The following is a 4,879-nucleotide window of genomic DNA, read 5'->3' as shown; positions in this document are numbered from 1 at the left end:
AAGGTGGCCCTGCCTTGGCAGGGGGTCGGACTGGATGATCTCCAGAGTAATAGATGATCTCCCTTCCAACTCTAATGATTCTGTGATTCTGTGATTTAAGGAAACACTAATTTTTAGTCCTGGAATAAACTTTGATTCAGCTGTCAAGATGATATCTAGTACAAAATTCTCTAAGGAGAGACAAAACTTTTTGATTTAGGAAATTTTTATTAATCATTGTTCAGAATTTCAAAGGTATTTTATTACTAGAAATGTCAAACCTGTAGAGCTACATCTTTCAAACTGATACTCACCAGTGAAAAAGCTTTCTTTAAAGCTCATGCAGTACAGAAATTGTTTTCTCTTCTTTCTCTCTTTAGGCATCGTAAATAGGGGTTTAAGGGACCAGCCATCCTGCTCTGTAGGGTAGTTTGAAGGTACGCAGCTGCCTGCATCTGGCTGCTCTTGTCATACTCTGTGTTGAGAGATTGATCTGTAAACACAGAAAGCATTTATTACATAGTTGTCATTGGGTAGAAGTCAGTTATTGCCGTATACTGCCTCTTCTCCTCTTCTCTTGCCATTGTGTTTTTCCTAAATTGCTTATAACAAGTGAGTTTAACATTCCTATCACAGAAATCTTCCTTCAAGTTCCACTGATATCGAGTAGGTCCAATTCGTTCTCATAGTATGAATAGTTGTTACTCTTCCTGTTTGCCATACAAGCTCTTGCCATTCATGAATAGGCAATTAAAGAACTTATTTTGTTTGTGTCATTCAGTGTCTTGACTAATTTTGTTCTTGACAAGTTGACTGTGCTAAATGAGTGTTTATTTGCTGCTCCTTTTTAATCTCACCTTTTGTTGTAAGTTTAATATCATTATTACTAGTCAGCTTGTCTGCTGTAAAAATTATTTCCCCTTTAATGAGCTGGAGCCAGTGCAAACCACATAAAATCCTCTGTTAGTAAACAACTCTATAGTCCACCAACCTAAAATCTCCTCTCCCTTTTATACCTCTCTAATTGGCAGTTTATTCATAAAAACTCATGATTCATGTGTTCATTTCTGTGACAGAAGCAATCTCCAAAAAGCTCATTTGGGCATTTTCATACTTCATCAGCTTCTGAACTTTCTGAAATCATTCATAACTGGTGAGAAGACATATGAAGCATCACTAGTACAAATACTTATCACTACCAAATTAAATCTCCCTCACTCATTTGTGTAGGGTGGTTTTTTTCCTTCATTGAATTAGAGTTGAGATTCTGTAAGAAGGAATATTCTTAAAAGCCCTATCCTATAGGGAAAACTGGTAGTTTTCATTGTAATTAGCTTGTCTAATCTTTTCTATTTCATAAGGTTATTGAAAAATTCCTTGAGAAGTTTCCCTTCTTTGCAAACAACTTTTGATATTTGGCAGGAGGAGTGCTTTAGGGGAACAGAAATATCTTTTATCTGTTGCATAAAATTCCTTTCATCTTTTGTTCCTTGTAGGTACCCTTTGGTCCAAGTACATGAACTCAGAAGAGTACTTCTGTTGCTGAGGAAAGGTAAAGCACTATGTTCCCATAATAGTTAAGCTTTCTAAGTTTGTGACATACAAGAAGAGAAAGAGTTAGACTGACTTCTTCCCCATGACTACTTTCATTCAGCGCATGAACCACCCTCTCCATCACCCTTTTGGAATAACCTATTTCTATAGTTGCCATCCAGTAGGTTAACATGAAAATGGTCTGTCCTGCTGTACTGCAAGCCCAAAAGTAAAACCATGCTGTATACGTATGTTGCTTATTGAAGTTGTGCATTATTAAGTTTACTCTTTGCATTTGTCTTTAAAGAACACCAGAAAAGTATATTCATTGATTAGTTGATATTATTCAAATACATTCCATAGATATTGCATAATATTTTAATGCAAAGTTAAATACTTAAAAGCTAGAAAATAGTCTCAGGTTGCCTGTGTAACTGCACTCAAGAACTTTTGCTACAATATACTAGCAAAGGGGTTGAATACTACATTTGTAAATACTGTATCCTAATTACAACACAGAAAGGAATCACATTAAAGCTCCATGAGAGCATTATTTCCTGACTTTTATGTAATACCACCTCAGTAACCTTATTTGTCATATTTTTTTTTATGGTGTTGACATGTCTTTGAATGTAGATAAAACTATGGTGCCCTGGTAGTAAAATCACTTGTCATTAAAGCTAAGTATTCTGTTGAGGCTAGTTTTTTCCTTTGCTAGACTAGGGCAAAGGTTCAGAAGTCATTGTACAAGATAAAGTGGAGAAACGACACCCAGAAAATTTGAACTCTGTACCAAGACAGAACTCTCTGTTACCTCATGCATGCCTCAGTGCTAGATTTTAACACTGCAACTTTCCAAAATGGACACAGCCCAAAAGCATTACCCAACCCATAAATGGCCTTCTGAACAAATCATAGTTTGCTACTTTCAGCCAGTGCCCAGGCTGCCCAGCTTGGCAGTGATACTAGGCTGCCCTGGAGGTGAGACTTGCACCATTATGTGTCCTTTCCCTTTACACAATTTTAGGACATTAGTCCCCCTATACTGTAACAAGCAATGCACACAGCCAATAGAAGAAAGAAAAGCTGGAGGGAAACCTGTTACTCAGTTGAGAACATGGAAAGTGTTCAAGTGACAATTTTACCTTTAGTAAGCAATTTACCCCCAAAATTATGTATGATAATTGTATGCACTTTAGCACTGAAAGACTCCTTTCAAAACATGATTCCAATTTCATTGTGCCTCAGTTTCCTTTTTCTAAACTGGAAATGACTCCCACTTCAACAAAATAGTGTCAGCAATGTTTGTGAAGTTGCAAAGTGTTCTGTACTGTTCACATGCCAACTGTTCTATCATCATTACATTTATTTGCTATAAATTGCCTTGTTTTGTTTTCCATTGGCTGGGAGGCTTAGAACTTATTGTAAAAAAAGATGCCAGTGAGGTTTCAAATTATACTTATTTGTTTCAAAATAAAATTGTGGTTAAACCTTGTCAAATCCTCTTTATTACATTTCCTGCAATCGCTGATTAGTTAAGAAGCAGAAGGGAACATTGCACTGTAAAACATCCGTTTATCTGCTAGTGTCAGGTTCTCCTGACATGATGTGCTAATGCAAAGCACATTAAGCATTAGCAGTAGGTGCTCCAGACCTAGCAGTTCCGAGACAGGCATTAAGAGACCTCGCATGAGTCAGTGTCACTCTATGGTTTAACCTAATGCCAACCCCGTAGAACACCCCTATCAAATGTAAGAGAGCTGAAAGGTTTTAAAGGCTATTAATCCTAGTTACTCTACATTAGAAGAACACAAAGTTATTTGTCACAGGTCTTTATGTCATTGTGATATAGTAGTAGAATGTGAAGTATTCCTGAAATTTCTCCTTCCACTTACTTAAGTATGGAGGTCTTCTGATGATACACTTAAAATGCTGAGCTGTGATACCTACCAGCTGCTGGCTGTTACTGCCGCTGTCTGAACTCCTTTAATTTTTTTCAGTGAGTTTTTCTTCCATCTACAGTGTATGAGAAGTAGCAAAAACATCTTTAGAAAACAAGCTTTGAACTGAAAGGTGTCCTAAGTAAACAAGCAATCAAACTCTCTGCCCCCAGACAGACACCATTACAGCACACAGAAGAGGCATTAAATCAGAGCTAAATCATCAAGGTGTTAGCTTCTTTTACTGTACTTGTTATCTGGAGCCGCTTTATTTCTAATGCAATAGATGTTTTTTTCCATGTTTCTTACCTTGAAGTTGCTGAGACTCAGGAATAATCCTGTTGTTTTAAAAGTCTCTGATCCAGTGTTTGCGTGGAAGGTGTCTCAGATAGCTGGTTGTCTGGCAGCAGCTGCTTCAAAGGGTCTGGCAGTCGAATGCAAGCAGCTCAGGTTTTCCTGGAAGTGGTGACAGTTACATGACTTCAAACTCTTGCCAGGGTCTGAATTTGTACATTTCAAATTCACTCCACACATATTCAGTTGACAAAAAATGTCCAACCATCAGACTGCCACACTGGCAGATGCTCTGGCTCCAAGCCCTACTTCTGATAAAAACATGGTCCCTTTAGCTAAACAACCCTGCTTTGATATTTGTAAAAGGGTTCATGGTATACTTAAACTGATAAAGTGTTTTGAAACGTATTGATGGACAGTCTCTGCAAGTACTTGTTTTTTTTTTTTTATTAGCTGACCTGCTTAGTAGCAAAGATACACAGCTTACAGTATGTTCATTTACGCATGTGTACGCGTATCTGTGTGTACATGTAAGGTAAGCGTGCACAATTGCTTGGCTCTAAGGAGTCAGTCAATATTTTAATCTTTTTCTGGATGCTCTGAAATCAACTGTCAATATCAGTCTTCAGTGTTTATACAAATGCAATCCTATTTATTTGAAAAGAGTCTGGGAAAACCCCTGTACCTCTGAACATGTTAGGAAAAAACAGAGGACAAAAACATACTGATGGTTGTTCCAAGCCAGCCAGAGGTCCATCTGCCACACTTGCTGATGGTGGCCAAAAACAGGGGCCTGCAAAAGAGATTAAGAACAGAACAAGTGATTTTGATACTTCCCTTAATACCAACTAGCAATTTGTGGCTCTTCTGTGAAGTCGGGCAGCTGCTTCCTGAACCCAGCTAAAGAGAAGGCTGTGGAGCGAGGGTGTTGGTAGTTTAAAACCACAATGTGTATAGAATCACTTTGTTTCATTTGTTTTGAAGTTTCCTACTGCTAGTTTCATTTGATGACCTCTAGATTTGGTACTAGAAGAGCTAGCTGTACATACATATTTCCTCCTGTATCACTTGTGGTTTTACAGACTTTCGTGATACCATACTTTATTTTCCAGCCCTACACAGAAGCTGCTCCA

General features: G+C 37.9%; 1 long non-coding RNA gene across 1 annotated transcript; it reads right to left on the bottom strand.

Moving 5' to 3' along the window:
* Window positions 1-224: 224 nt before the first annotated feature.
* On the bottom strand, window positions 225-4,511 carry LOC136012768 (uncharacterized). Its single transcript, XR_010611952.1, has 4 exons — window positions 4,472-4,511; window positions 3,762-3,908; window positions 3,463-3,528; window positions 225-472 (listed from the first exon to the last, which is right to left on the bottom strand). It is a non-coding gene; the product is annotated as an uncharacterized LOC136012768 (long non-coding RNA).
* Between the last annotated feature and the right edge of the window lie 368 nt (window positions 4,512-4,879).

The sequence above is a fragment of the Lathamus discolor genome, chromosome 4, assembly GCF_037157495.1.
Source record: "Lathamus discolor isolate bLatDis1 chromosome 4, bLatDis1.hap1, whole genome shotgun sequence".
Taxonomy (NCBI): domain Eukaryota; kingdom Metazoa; phylum Chordata; class Aves; order Psittaciformes; family Psittacidae; genus Lathamus; species Lathamus discolor.
The sequence above is the reverse complement of the archived record's forward strand: the minus strand, read 5'-3'. Positions and strand labels throughout refer to the sequence as shown.